This window comes from Pongo pygmaeus, chromosome 16, assembly GCF_028885625.2.
Source record: "Pongo pygmaeus isolate AG05252 chromosome 16, NHGRI_mPonPyg2-v2.0_pri, whole genome shotgun sequence".
Taxonomy (NCBI): Eukaryota; Metazoa; Chordata; class Mammalia; order Primates; family Hominidae; genus Pongo; species Pongo pygmaeus.
This window is the reverse complement of record NC_072389.2, coordinates 32,589,065-32,605,511: the sequence shown is the minus strand read 5'-3', so window position 1 is coordinate 32,605,511 and position 16,447 is coordinate 32,589,065.

The following is a 16,447-nucleotide window of genomic DNA, read 5'->3' as shown; positions in this document are numbered from 1 at the left end:
CCTTCACAAGATTGCCTACTGGGGAGAGCTTAGTTATGTGAACATATTCATAAACTGGTGAGTTTGTAATGCTACCTTACAGCTAGAATTCTGAGGTCAAAGGTATTGAATTTTTGTATGTCTGTATATGTTTCTGGATATTATGTGTTGTTTTTATAAGGTACCAAATTGACTTATAAGTAAAAGATCACTCATAAATTAAGTAAATAAGTCCAAGCATTTAAAAAGTTCATTTGACATCGGTAAATCTTTACTAAACAAGATGGCTTTAAGATTCTTGGTAAAATAAAAATGCTTTTGAAATTGTTGGCATACATTTTTGCCTGGATTTTATATTTGTCTCTGCTAGGTATTTTAAGGTGTCAGAGTTTGGCACAAAGTTTATAAGATTGTAAACCCAGCCAAGAGGAAAATTATCTGTGTTTGCGAGACTTTTTTGAGAAATAAGTCTAATTTAATGTGGCTGGTTTAATAAAAGCAGCTGAATCTTCTGAGTTATTAGCAATGATGTCCATGTAGTTAATTTTAAGCCTCTTACTTAGGTAAACATTTAATATGTGCAGGTCATAAGGATGGTGAAGAAGAAAATAACTACATTTTTCTGATATCTCAGTGCTCATAAATAATCTAGATAAACTGCTAAAAATAAATAAAATATAGATGAGATAATTACTGTAGGTGACCTTTTTGTGTAATTTAAAGTCTTGAAATTGTTTTGGATGCGAATCCAAACGTATCTGGGTCATTTCAAATTAAGAACATTATGATATGGGGAAACATTTTTTAAAAAAAAATTGTAAAGTTGTCTAACCTACAAAATGCTAATATCTGATAGACAGTTCAGGATTTCTTGCTTCCTAAATATTGCAGTAAAATTTAAGGTTACTAAGAATAAGAATTCTAGTTATTTTACAATCCTATGTATAAAATATGCTAAAAAGATATGTTTGTATTGAAAAAAATAATTTTGTCTAATTCAAAAGTTATCATTTAAATTATAGACTTGAAAGGATTATTTATGAACCAAGGTAAAAAGGAAGCTGTAAATAGGGGAGAGAGATGTTAAAAAGGTTAACATTGGCCCTTTTTGTTAGAACAAGGCTTCCTTAAAATATTGATTTGTTCTTAATAAAATTACAAGAAGTTTTTATTTTGATTCTATACTCTGCTACTTTTTGAAAACTTCTCAGATTCCTATCTCAGAAGTGCAACTTTGCTGTGTCTTGCTGCTTTCAGCTTTTATTCTCCACTTAAAGAGGCCTCAGATGATAATAATTCTCTTTTTTTTTTTGAGACAGAGTCTCGCTTTGTCACCCAGGCTGGAATGCAGTGGCGCGATCTCAGCTCACTGCCAGCTCCACCTCCCGGGTTCATGCCATTCTTCTGCCTTAGCCTCCCGAGTAGCTGGGACTACAGGTGCCCGCCACCACGCCCGGCTAATTTTTTGTATTTTTAGCAGAGATGGGGTTTCTCTGTGTTAGCCAGGATGGTCTCGATCTCCTGACCTCGTGATCCACCCGCCTTGGCCTCCCAAAGTGTTGGCATCACTGGCGTGAGCCACTGTGCCCAGCCAATAATTCTCTCTTATAGAAGTTTCATAGGCTTCTGTAATGTTTTTCCTCTGGTTCTAGCTGCCATTGTGGCCTGATGCTGAAATGTTTACCTTGAATGTTTATCTAGAAAAGCAATGTTTTCATCTAGGATAACTTGGTTCTGTACTCTTGACTTTTCTTGACATGTCTAAGTTTTTTATCAGGTTTTGAGAGAGCCAAGTGCAAAGGGGTCCCCGGAGAAATTCCAGCCAGGTGGTGCACTGGGAGGACTGCGCACTGGGAGGACTCCACACTGGGATGGAGCCACAGAAGTTTGTGCCCTTCACAGTGGGGAGGAGCCCAGCCCCTCCTCCTCTGGGTGGAACCTGAGATTCATCTGCAAGGCAGAAAGCAAACTAGCAGGACTCTGGCTTCGTGGAGGGTCCCTGGTTCCGTTTTTTTCCCAATAAATTCCATTTTTTTCTCACCCTTAAAAGTGTCTGCAAGCCTAATCTCTGATGGCTGTGTGACAAAAACCCGGCTCTTAGCTGAACAAAGGAAAAAGTCCTGCAACAGCTTTGTTGCCCAGAACATGGGGCTTGAGAAGGGGTGAGGGAGGTGGGTATTCAAAACTTCTCACTATTGCTTCTGAGCCTTTTGGTCCTATGGCATTCCTCTTCTCTTTTTTAGTGATGGCACCTCTTTTTTCTTTTACACTGCTGGAAGGGGTTCACATCCACCCCAGCATCCACAGGTGTGCTCGTGAGATAGGCGGGGCAGCTCTATGCTCCCGCTTTCCTATCAGCTGGGGTGCATGGCCTTATCTGCCACATGTCTGCATGGTGTCCAAACATGGCCATGCAAGGCGGGAATCAGCCACAGTGGCTGTCTGGGCCCCAAGGCGCCCCACGCAGCTGGCTGACTTTCCCTGCCACATCCCCTAGCCAGGGAGGCCAGCTGTTTTTTCACAGCAATTAAGCTTTTCTCCTTGATGGAGGAACCAGTTACATGAGAAAAAGAGGTTCTTCCCCCAGGAATCCTTTTTTCTTTTTTTCTTTTTATTTTTATTTATTTATACATTTTTTTGAGATGGAGTCTTGTTCTGTCGCCCAGGCTGGAGTGCAGTGGCGCCATCTGGGCTCACTGCAAGCTCTGCCTCCCGGGTTCACAACGTTCTCCTGCCTCAGCCACCAGAGCAGCTGAGACTACAGGTGCCCACCACCACACCTGGCTATTTTTTTTGTATTTTTAATAGAGACGGGGTTTCACCATATTAGCAAGGATGGTCTCGTTCTCCTGACCTCCTGATCTGCCCGCCTCCGCCTCCCAAAGTGCTGGGATTACAGGTGTGAGCCACCACGCCCGGCCGGGAATCCTTTTTTCTTCTCCATCCTGTCAGCAGTTAACTTTTAAAGGAGTTTATTTTTTCTCTCTCTCTCTTTCTTTTGGAAGATATTTTACCAGGGTAGGAATTATAAGGATCCCTGTTTATTTTCTCTGTAAAGTTTTGGTTGTGTGAAAGGATCTTGTGGGGACTGGGTTTTCTCCTGCCTGTCTGTGTAATTGTATATGTGTGTTGTATGTAATGTCTATAAAAAATCGCTAATTAATTTGGCCAAAAGGAAGACAAGCACTGGGTCAACTTTTTTTTAAAAGGGAAGATAAAAGCTATGGTAGCTTTCCATGTGACTTTAATCTTTGAGTGATAAAAAGAGCCTTAAAGATTATTGGTAAAATGCAGGTGTCTTTAAAATATAAATAGGTGGACTAAATTATGCAGGTTAGATGCAAGGTTTGCTAAGTGTTTTAAGGTTATAAACTGCTTTTTGGGTTTTGAGAACTATTTGACTTCCCTGCTGTACAATTGGTAAAGCCTGGGGACATATAGAACTAACCGCACTTTCAATTATGCTGGAAGGAGTAAAACCTTGGCTGCACCAAGCACAAAATTAAAACAACTTACCAGGTTTTACATTTCAGTTAAAATTGCTAGGAGTTACCATTGTAACATGTAATCAAAACTACTGGAAATAGATTTACATGTGAGGTGTGAGAGAACAGTAAAATGTGTTTTTAGTAAAAGGTTATAAAAAGGCATGAAAATGTAAATTTTTGCCTAGGGTTAAAGGATTGTTTTTAATGGTCAAGGAAACTTATTTTGAACTATTTGCAGCCTTTAATAATTGTGTAAAGTAGACTCCTCTGAACAAAATTTGGAGCGTGTTTGTTTCTCTCTGCCTGGTTCCTCTAGAGATTAGAAACTACCTGGGAGTATTCTTAACTTATGGCAATATAGTTGTTTGCCTCAGTGCAATAAGAATCCAGTTTTCTTTTGCAACAACACAATTGGAGAAACTGGTTATTTTGCCAAGGCTTTGACTGGAAAGGTATGCTTCCCTTTAAGGAGTCAATCTCAACTTGAAGAGCCAATAAAACCTCTTGGGGACACTGGCCTGATACCCTTGCCTACACAGTCCCCATACAGGTTCCTGACCTGTGGTCAGTAAAGAATGTCACTTTCTAACAGGTCCAGGAGCACCAAGTTTATCTTGGGACCTTAAGAGAAGAGGATCACCCAACTAACAGGTATTTGAGAATACAAACCCATGGCTGGGCTTGGCTTTAAAAGACCTTTTATCTGAGACTCCTTGTGCAACAGAGTTCCTTCAAAGCCGATCTAAAAGGCCTATGTAGAAATAGTTATTCTTGCTGCACTTTATGCAAATAATCAGGCCAAGTATAAGACCAAAGTCTATTTTGCAAACTACTCAGTCCTGTGATCATTTGTTTTTTAACAAAAATGAGGACTGGAGAGAGAAATTATGATTCAAAACTTATACATTTGTCATTAAATTCTAAAATCATTAGTGGTTATTAAGTCTTGCCTACGTTTTAGACAACTCTACTTGTTCCTGTTAACCAACCAGCAATCAGAAAGAGCTGCAGCTCAGAAAGAACGAGAGAGATGGGTAATGTAAAAATCTGGATCAATAATAGAGTTCTGAGCAATTACCCTGCAAATTCTGGAAATAAATAGGGTGCCCATCACCCAGAGGTTTCTTTTTTGGGAAAGTAAGACCAAGGGAGCTAACCAAAGGAAAGCACCATGCATCCCAATCCTAGCAAGCATAACTATAGATACCAGTTATCTGGGTGTGGTTTGTAGTTTTCTTTTTTGGTTATATCCTCTCCTGGTTTTGATATTAGGGTGATTCTGGCTTCATAGAATGAATTAGGGAGGGTTCTCTTTTTCTGTATCTTGTAGAATAGTGTCAAAAAGATTTATACCAATTCTTCTTTGAATGTCTGGTGGAATCCTGCTGTGAATCCGCCTGGTCCTGAACAATTTTTTCTTGGTAATTTTAAAATTACCATTTCAATCTCACTGCTTGTTATTAATCTGTTCAGGGTATCTAATTCTTCCTGATTTAAGCTAGAAGGGTTGTGGTTGTATTTTTCCAGGAATTTATCCATCTCTTCTAGGTTTTATAGTTTATGTGCCTAAAGGTGTTCATAGTAGCCTTGAATGATCATTTGTATTTCAGTGGTGTCACTTGTAATATCTCCCGTTTTGTTTCTTATTGAGGTTATTTGGATTTTCTCCCTTTTTTTCTTGGGTAATCTTGCTAATGGTCTATCAATTTTCTTTATTTTTTTAAAGAATCAGCTTTTTGTTTCATTTATCTTTTGTATATTTTTGTTGTTATTTCAATTTCATTTAGTTCTGCTCTGATCTGAGAAGTTCACAATCAGCTGCAGTCCAAAACTAACTATTTTAGGGAAGTTTTGTCACCCAGGCTGGAGTGCAGTGGCATGATCTCGGCTCACTGCAGCCTCCGCCTCTCAGGTTCAAGCAATTCTCCTGTCTCAGCCTCCCGAGTAGGTGGGATTACAGCCATGTGCCACCATGCCAGGCTAATTTTTGTGTATTTTCAGTAGAGATGGGCTTTCACCATATTGGCCAGGCTGGTCTCAAACTCCTGACCTTGTGATCTGCCCACCTCAGCCTCCCAAAGTGCTGGCATTACAGGCTTGAGCCACTGCGCCCGGCTGAGAAAGACTCTTGAATGCAGGTTTCTGATTACTTTGAAGACTTTGGAGTAGAAAAAAGAAAACTTCCAGGACTCTAATTAAAAGGCAGATATGTTCAAAAGGAGCTAATCCAGTCTGACAAAAACCCAAGTTAATTGCATTCTCTAAACTAATACAGGATGAAAATAATTTTATGGGTTTTTTTAAAATTTGCTGATTGTTTTTGTTTTGTTTTTAAGGGTTAAAAATGTTTTTTTTGAACTACTTATTACCTGTAATAATTGAGTAGGATATACTCTTGTAAATAAAATTTGAAGCATATTTCTCTCTACCTGATTTCTCCAGATTTTGAAAACGATTTGTGAATATTTTTAATTCATGGAAATATAGTTATTTTATAAATTAATTAAAATCTGTTTTCTTTTATAACAGGACACAATTGAAGACATTGGTTATTCTACCAAGGCTTTGACTGAAATGACGTATATTTTGGTATGCGAAGACCAATTTGAGAAGTGGAAATTGACCTCATGTACCTGATAAATCTGCGTGGAAAGATTGGCCTGGTACTTTGTTGAAATGGTTTTCTTTTTTTTTTTTTTTTTTGAGATGGAGTCTTACTCTGTCGCCCAGGCTGCAGTGCAATGGTATGATCTCAGCTCACTGCAATCTCTGCCTCCTGGGTTCACGCCATTCTCCTGCCTCAGCCTCCTGAGTAGCTGGGACTACAGGTGCCCACCACCACGCCCGGCTAATTTTTTGTATTTTTAGTAGAGACGGGGTTTCACCATGTTAGCTAGGATGTTCTCAATCTCCTGACCTTGTGATCCGCCTGCCTTGGCCTCCCAAAGTGCTGGGATTACAGGCGTGAGCCACCGTGCCCTGCCTAGATTAATCTTCGATTCCTGATTGGCAACCTAGTCACCCATGATATAGAGTTGCAGCTGTGCTGCATGAAATTATTAACAATAAATGTTACCAATACAATTTAGAAATAAATTCAACTCCTAGGGAGTTGGTTCACTGGATGCATAAAAATGTAAACAAATAAGGAAAAAGTGAAATATTCAATCTCTTGGTTATTGTTATCCATAAGAGCTAAAGTAAGAGTGCTGAGTTGGACCCTGAAGCCAGACCAAATTCAGACATGGGTCTGTCTGAACTGAGATCACTAGTTTCAAGGCTACCCACAAAAGGGGGAAATCATGCCAGGAAATCAGAATGTACCTCTGAGACCTGTGGTTTCTAAGAAGGTAGTCAATGTCAGGGAAGGGCAAAAACAAGTAACTACTGAAACTGGAGGGTATAATGTTTTTTAAAAAATGTACCATTTTATACATTGGTATCGTCAGCTTCCTGAGGAAACTTTACTAAAATTGATTGTAATATTGGAGCAATGTCTTTGGTTTTAAACATTGCAGAATGGAAGAGCATGTTTTGGTTGATGCATGACCCGCACCTGACTACTGAATTGTTGCAGATGGAGATATATGTATATGTATGTGTGTGTGTGTGTGTGTGCATGTATCTATATATGTGTGTGTGTATGTATATATATAATGTGTATATATATGTTGCAGATGGAGATGTGTGTATATATACATTCATATATATATTCACTCCAGACACACAGGAGGTTATTTCTGAGAGAAAGCCAGCCTGGTGGACTAGATGAAAGTCACTGTAAGATCTGTTGATCCTGAGAAGAGGAATTGCACAACTCCACCTGTCAATGCCAAGTGGAGCACCCAGATGATGCAGCTGATAGACTTCCTATGCAAGCCATGGGGGATTAGCTTGATGACAGGAATATTAACCTTACTTTTTGACTTTTGGGTTTTGGCTATTAAGTTGTTTAAAAGGGTTTTAAGCATTAATGGGTGCCTACCCACCTTCATTCCTGTCTGGTCTAACATGTTTACTTGGATATAAGTCTTTTCGCTCTAAGTCTCTTGGCCATAGGTAGTCTCACTGAGAGACAGATTGGACTCAGGCCAAGTAGCCACAGTAACCTGGCAATAATATGGCACAAAATAAAAGCTTTGCCATTGATGCTCTCTCTTGCATGTCTCGACCATGAGAGGTCAAACTAAAATAAAGTCCTAAGTGCCCCACTGACTGAATGAACCTACTTGTGCCAATGGGACCACAGTTGTCAAGACACAACCTTACCTAGGAATAGGTCTTTTCTCTTGCTTTGCTGAAGATACAATAGCCCCCCTAAAGTGAGTTGCCTCTTCCCCTTCAAAACATTTTATGAGAGACTACTTCTCTGAACTCTCCGAGACTTGTGGATTTTTATCATATATAAAACAATTAAAAATATACTGACTAGTCTTCCTGAATTTGCTTCTGAAAGGCTCCAGTTTCCTAAAGATGTGCCTCTTCACTCTTTAACACCAGGAACCAAGTCCTGCTGAAGACCTGAAAATCCCACCTGGGTGAAGGCCAGCTGCAGCCACAATGGCCCAGTCCTTTTGAGATGCTGCTGATCACCCCCTAATCTGTGAAGTTAGCCAGCATTAAACCATGGATTCATCACACTTGGTTAAAATCTGTCCCTCTGGGATCCCTACAGGAAAAACAATCACAGTCTTATAAACCTCAGTGATTGGCTTTCTGTAAGGCAAACAGTCACAGGATTTGTGTATGTGATTTTTAGCAAGTTCAGCCCTGTAGCTACTGCAGACGAGAGTCTTTTTAAGAGCACAGATAAATTTTTCTGGTCATTTAAACTGCACTTGAGCTAGGAATTCTAATCCCTGATATCACTCTTTCAGCACTTTGTCCGGTAACTTTAGAAACAACCAGCCAACCTCATTAATCGTGTATCACTTAACAATGGAGATACATTCTTTCAAATGTGTTCCCAGGTGATTTTGTTATTGTGTGACATCATAGAGTGTACTCACACAAACCTAGATGGCATAGCCTACTACAAACCTAGGCTGCATAGTATAGCTTATTGCTCCTAGGCTACAACCTGTAAAGCATGTTACTATATTGAATACTGTAGGCAATTGTAACACAATGTTAAGTATTTGTGTATCTAAAAATGTCTAAATATAGAAAAAGGAATGCATTGCACTGTGACCTTATGACAGGGTATCACTAGGCAACAGAAGTTTTTTAGCTCCATTGTAATCTAATGGGACTATTCTTATATATGTGGTCTGCTGTTGATCAAAACCTCATTATGTGGCACATTGCTGCATATTTGTCATTTCTCCAAAAGTGTTCAGAATTATATGCACATTGATACAGCTTCTTGCTTCTTCTAAGTGTTTGATTAGTAGTATCTGATGAAGATATTTGTATATCTCTATTGCCAGATCATGTCATAGACTATCTGTGTTTTCTTTACTACTATAAATAGAGTGATTGGTGTCTTTAAATCTAATCAGATTAGAGGGTCAATTCCAGAAACCCCAAAATCAATTCAGAAAACTCATTCTTAAAATTCTGTTCCTCCAGAACCACTCTTGTTACAAAAATCAGTGTTCTCCACAGAAACAGAGCCAATAGGAGATAGATTGGATGGATAGATAGATAGATAGATAGATAGATAGATAGATAGATAGATAGATAGACAGACAGATAGATATACAAGATTGCAATCCTGCGTACTGGGAGACCTGATGGTATAAATTCCAACCTAAGCCTGAAGGCAGAACAAGACCCATGTCCCAGCTTAAAGACCTGCTGGGAGAGAGTGAATTTGCTCTTGATCATCTTCTTGTTTCTGTTCAGGACTTCTTGGATTGTATCAGGCCCACCCACATTGGAAAGCACAATCTTCTTAGTCACCAATTCAAATGTTTAGCTCATCCACAAACATGCTCACAGACACACCCAGAATGTTTAACCAAAAATCACAACCCATGATTCAGTCTAGCTGACACATGAAATTAATTCTCATATGCATTTAAACCATTTTATTGAATATTTGGTCCCATACTGGAATAATTTTGCATTAACCTGATCATTACTGACATTGAGTGCATTTTCATATGTTTATTGACATTTCGATATGCACTTTTGTGATGTGTCTACTGGAAAGTCTACATTTTTCTTATTGATTTTAGGAATTTTACAAATATTATGCACATTTGTGGATATATGTATTATAATTATTCTCTGTCACAATGTGTCTTGATTTTTTACTTTCTTTTGATGAACAGTAGTTATTAATTTTAATAAAATCTAATTTAGCAATATTTTGTCTTCATAATGTTTTTGCTACTTTTAAATAAATGTTTGACAAATCCCAATGTCATGAAGATACTCCTCAATGTTTTCTGCAGAGAGAGAAGTTAAAACACATATCGCTGTAATGTGTATTACAATAACTGCACAAAGAAGAGAGAAAATGGAGTGACATTGTGGCAAAGTTGCTGTGTTTCATCAGGCAGACATCATTATAAACCTAAAGAAGTTTGGGATAAGTATAGACGTAGGTATATTCCTAGAACAAATTCTAGGAAAATATGTTGAAAAAATAGAATTAGAAATCAACAATTGAACTAAAATAATACACTACAAATATCTGTTAGTAAAGAGGGAGAAAAGAACAAAAATACATGAAAATTACAGAAACCAGCAATATCAATAATTGTATTATATCGAAAATCATAAATGTTCAGACTAGATTTTTTAAAAAGCAAAGCTGAAGAATATGCTGTCTGCACAACACATCCTTCAGATTAAATGGCACAAATTGATAGTAAAACGATAGACAATGTGGACCATGCAAACAGTAATGATGGGAGAGGTGAAGCAACTATATGAATATCGACAAAAAATACAGTTTAAGACAGTAAGTACTACTATAGACAAAGAAAGACATTTCTTAATGATAAATGGTCACACATAGAAAGATATAACAATGACAACATCATACATGGTTGAACAAGAGAGTCCCAAAATACATGAAGCACAACTGACAGAATTGAAAGAAGCAATAAAGAGTTTAACAACCACAGTTAGACATTTTAATATATATTCTCTAGGAGTCGATTGAAAAATAGAAATAAAATTAGTAAGGATATAGAATATGTGAACAACACAATAATCCAACTCAATTTGACATTTATAGCACATGACATCCCACAACAGCAGAAATACCCATTCTTTCTAAGATAACATGACACATTCTCTGGAAAAATCATATCCTAGGTCATAAAATAAGTCTCACTATATTTAAAAGAAGCAATTGTGCAAGGTATGTTCTCTGATCACAACATATTAAAAATAACTTTAAATTTATTTTGGAAAGCATTATTTTATAATTTAATTACATAGATTTTAATTAAAAATCACACATAAATTAGAAAATATTTTCACTGTAATAAAGATAAAAACAAAATATTATAAACTTTATGAGACACACCTAAGTAGTTCTCAGAGGGAAATTTGTAGATTTAAATGCTTATATGAGAACAAGTAAAACATCTAAAAATCAATAATATAAGATGCCACATTATTAAGCCCCAGAATGAATAGAAAATTAACTTGAAGTAAGTAAAATAAAGGAAAAAATAAGTATCAGAACAGAAATCGTCAAAATAGAAAACGGAAAAGCAATTAAAAATATCAAAAAAAAATCAGTGAAACCAAAAGTTTGTTCTTATCAATGGTTTTTTTTGGGGGGAGGCAGGATTAAAATATATATAGCTGTAATGTATATGTCAATATACATGTAGCCAAAAAAAATGAAAAAATGTTCAACATCATTAATCATAATGGAAATGCGAATTAAAACCACGATGGGATACCACCTTATACCAGTCAGAATGGCTAATATTAAAACATAAACAAACAACAACAGATGGTGAGGATGCAGAGAAAAGAGAATGCTTATCCACTGTTGATGGCAATGTAAATGAATGCAACCTTCACAACAGTATAGAGACATCTTAAAGAACTAAAAACAAGACTGCCATTTAATCCAACAATCCCACTACTGGGTATCTACCCAAGGGGAAAGATATCATTGTATCAAAAAGATACCTGCATTTGTATGTTTATCACAGCACTATTCACAATAGCAAAGTCATGGAACCAACCTAAGTGTTCATCAGTGAAGGGTTGGATATATATATATATATATATATATATTTTTTTTTTTAAATACAAACACACACACACACACAGAGCATGGAATAATATTCAGCCATACAAAATAAAATCATTCATTTGCAGCAACATGAATGGAACTGGAGGCCATGATCCTAAGTGAAATGACTCAGAAGCAGAAAGCCTAATACTGCGTGTTTTCACTTATTAGCTGGAACTAAACAATGAGTACACATGGACATACAGAGTGAAATAATAGACATGGGAGACTACAAAAGGTGGAAGCATGGAAGAGGGGTGAGGGCTTGAAAAATAACCTATTGGGTATGATATTCACTATTCACATAATGGATGCACTAAAAGCCCAGACTTCACCACTACTCAATATATGCATGTAAGAAATTTGCACTTGTACTCTCTAAATATGTAAAAATAAAAATAATTTGAAATTAAAAAACAATTTTTTCATAATAAAGTAAAAATCAAATACTTAAGAGGACATTTTTTTAAAAAAAGAAGCGTGGGGCTTGCACATTGAAAGCAACAAAACATGCACGGCAAAATTAAAGAAGATCTAAATAAATGGAGATAAATGCATGAATGTGAATTGCATGACTCAATATTATTAAAATGGCAATTCCCCAATTGATCTATAGAGGTAATGCTATCACTATCAAAATTTAAGTAGTTTTTGTCTAGAAACTGATGATCTAATTTTATAGTTTATATGGAAATTTAAAGAACCTAGAATAGCTAAAACTATTTTAAAAATAGTTCTACTACCTGATTTCAAAACTTACTACAAAGCAATAGCAATCTAGACAAAGTGGTCCTGGCATAAAGATAGACATACAGTGAATGCAATAGAATTGACTGTTCAGAAAAGCATGGATCATTAACTTAAATATAAGACCTAAAATTATAAAACTTCTAAATAAAAACTTAGTAGAAAATCTTCGTGACTTGGATTAGGCAAGAACCTCTTAGTTATGATATATAATCCTTAAAATTAAAAACAGAGAGAGATAATTGAGCATCAAAATGTAGCATTTTATTCTTCAGCAAACCATTAAAAATAAAAAAAACGCACAGAATGTGAGAAAATCCTTGCAAATAATATATCTGTCAAAGTAATTGTATCCAGAATATATAAAGTACACAATATATTATAGCAAAGTAAGAAATTGGCTGGCAGTTATAATCCTAGCCACTGGGAGATTGAGATGGGAGCATCCCTTGAGCGCAGGAGTTTGAGGCTGCAGTAAGCTACGAGGGTGCTACTGTGCTCCAGTGTCAGTGACAGAACAAAACCCTGTCCCTTAAAAAACAAAAAAATTTGAAAAAAAAAAATGGACAAACTGAATATATGTCATCAAAAATAACAAATATATTGATTATTACCACAGAAAAATTGCCAATCATTATTAGATTATTAGTAATTAGGAAACTGTAAATCAGTGTATACATACTCTAGAGTAAATATAATCCAAAGCACTGTCAGTACTGTCTTGGTGTGGCTGTGTAAAAACTGAAATCTTTATACATTATTGGTAAGGATGTAAAATGGTACCCCTGCTATGGAAAGTAATTTGGAAGTTTCTCAAAAAGTTAAGCACATGCTTGCAATACAACCCAGCAATTTCATATCAAGATATCGCCCCAAGAAAAGTGAGTATATGTGTCCTCAAAAAGACTCAAGCATGAGTGTTCATAAGCATTATTCATAGTAGCCAGATATTAGACACAATTCAAAGGTTTTTCCACTGATTAATAAGCTATGCAGCATGTTTATACAATATAATATACTATTTAGATGTAAAAAAATTGTGCTAACTGAAAAAAAAAACAGACAAAAAGACAACTCATTTGAAAGATTCAATTCATATTAACTTTTAGAAGGGGAAATCTGTAGAATAAAAACCTATACATTCCCAAGTCTGAGCATGAGAGTGGGGATTGACTATAAACAGCCATGGAGAAATGTTTTGGGGTGATGCAAATGTTCTAGAACTGCTTTACGGTAATGGTTGAAAAACTGTACGAATTTACTAAAATTCATAGTAATGTACATTTGAACTGTGTGGATTTGGTGGTATACAAATCATACATCAATACATTTGTTTTTTTAAGTGCATGCAACAAGGGAGTGACATCAGCAAGATGGCAGAGTAGGAGACACAGCCTTTGCTCCCCACAAAATAAACAAACAACAATTAGCTAACCATGAGCAACATTGCTCTGGGAGAGCTCAAGAGTCCAGTTAAAAAGCTTTACCAACACAGTGGAGAAAAAAATTGAGAAAACTGCACAGAAAAATGTTGGAAGAGGAGTTTCATTTTGCCTGCATCAGCCGATGTCCCTGGCCTGCATAGCTCAGCACTGAGAGCAATTTCCTTGGCCCATGAGTTCCCCTCAAAGCAGAGGACAGCAGGATGAGGGACCAGCTTCCCAGCTTTTGGGGGTGCCACTTGAAGGGCTCACTTTGGTTTAACCCTGCCAAGATTGCTGGGGAGACAGGCATAGCCAAGATGTCTGCAGATGGCTAGGGACAAAGAGAAAAGTGAGGCTATCAGCATCAGCCACACGGTGAAGCCACCATGGCCCCCAGCCTCCTCTACAGAGGACCCCAGCAGTCTTTGCCACTAAGGACCTCAGCCACAGCAAAGGCTTCATCTCTCACCATTGAGGACCCTGCAGTAAGCACTTTAAGAGACTCCCGTGCACTTCTCCATGGAAGACTCCAGCAGTTTTCACCTTTGAGAAAACCAACAGCCTAATCTTGTTAAAATGAGGAAATAAAATTCTGCCTTTGCATTAGTGTATTATTGAAGCTAATGCTAATTTTAAAAAAACCCTATAAACAAGTCCATCCAATATCAGTCAGTTGTGACCACACAAGAAAATGTTTTCATAAACGTTTTATAAAGTCTTATACCTTTTTTTTTTTTTTTTTTTGAGGCGGAGTCTGGCTCTTTCGCCCAGCCTGGAATGCAGTGGTGCAATCTCAGCTCACTGCAAGCTCCGCCTCCCGGGTTCACGCCATTCTCCTGCCTCAGCCTCTCAAGTAGCTGGGACTACAGGTGCCCACCACCATGCCCGGCTAATTTTTTGTATTTTTAGTAGAGATGGGGTTTCACCGTGTTAGCCAGGTCTCGATCTACTGACCTCGTGATCTGCCCGCCTCAGCCTCCCAAAGTGCTGGGATTACAGGCGTGAGCCACCACGCCCAGCCTAAACTCTTATTTTTTTATTAATGAGCAGATCAATGCTCCAAGAAAACCCTGTTACTCGGACACAGTGGTCCGGGCTCTGGCCGTGCATTGGTCTGCTTTTCATATTTAGGTTTAATTTTTGGAAAAACTAAATGACCTCTTTTTAATTTCAGCCAACATGAACATACACAAAATTATTTTCACAAGATCAGTCTTTCACAAACTTTCTACAACTTGCTTAAACCTTCAGTTACGTGTATCATGTCTTACCATTTTATCCTAGGACAAAGGTTTACTTTATTTTCCCCCTTATCATTATGACCACACAGAATTCTCTCTCATGTAAATGAAAAACTACTCTCTGTCTCTCAAACTCTCTTACATTTTACTTTTCATTTAACAAAAACCACATTCTCTTGCCTTCTTACAACCTTTTTTAAATTAAAAGTGCATTCTATTTTCTTTAGAGCCTTTGGATGTAAAATTGCTTTTCTTATGTCTAGTAGTCTTAATTACATAAATTACTTACAATGTAAACTCTTAGTAACCCTTGTATTCAGTGACAAGCCCAGGAAGCAAGCAGTTTTAATTATGTGTCAGGTGTGTAGCCCAGGACAAAGTAACAGACTTGGGGATAGGTCTCATCATGGCCTAAAGGCTCAAATCTAAAGGCATAAGTTTATAGAAAATTTAAGCAAGTATCAAAAGCACTACAGAAGCAACCATTCTATGATCTTAAAACATCTAACAGAGATAGTATCTGACCAATACATCCAGGCAAAAATGTCCAAATTCAATTCTGAAGATGCTTTTATTTTAAGAACAATTTTGAAACTATCTTTATTTACTGAATATTGTTATTAAAATCACATTAACCTGAAAAGCATTTAAATTTATGTATTTAATTTATGAATGCTCTTTTATTTATAAGCCAATTTGCTATTGTAGACCACATGCAAAGACATACACGCATGCATACATAAAGATCAAAACAGACGTAAACAAAGCCCCTAGACTCTTGATTTTAAAACTCTAGCTATTAGACTGGCAAAGTCACCAGTCCAAAAATGGCAGCTGGATTCCAGTTACATCTCTATAAATGGAACAAGTCAAAATCCACCTGTTCCACATGGCTCAAGCCCTCACCAGATCCCAGAGGAAACAAGCTGGCAATGCATATCTCAAAGCAGAGAGAGAGGGACAACTTATTCTCCTTTAAGAAAGAGTTTAAGGCCGAGGCAGCCAGATCACCTGAGGTCAGGAGTTCGAGACCAGCCTGGCCAACATGGTGAAACCCCGTCTCTACTAAAAATACAGAAATTAGCCAGGCGTGGTGGCATGTGCCTGTAGTCCCAGCTACTCGGAAGGCTGAGGCAGGAGAATCATTTGAACCTGGGAGGCAGATGTTGCAGTGAGTCGAGATTACGCCACTGCACTCCAGCCTGGGTGACAGAGCAAGACTCCATCTCAAAAAAGAAAAAAAAAAAAAAGATTTTAGGCTTTGTTAAAGGAAGACTCAAAATGGATACCAAAGCAACACAAAATCACACGAATTTACTCTAAGATTTTATAAGGCAAGTTTTCTCATAATACGGA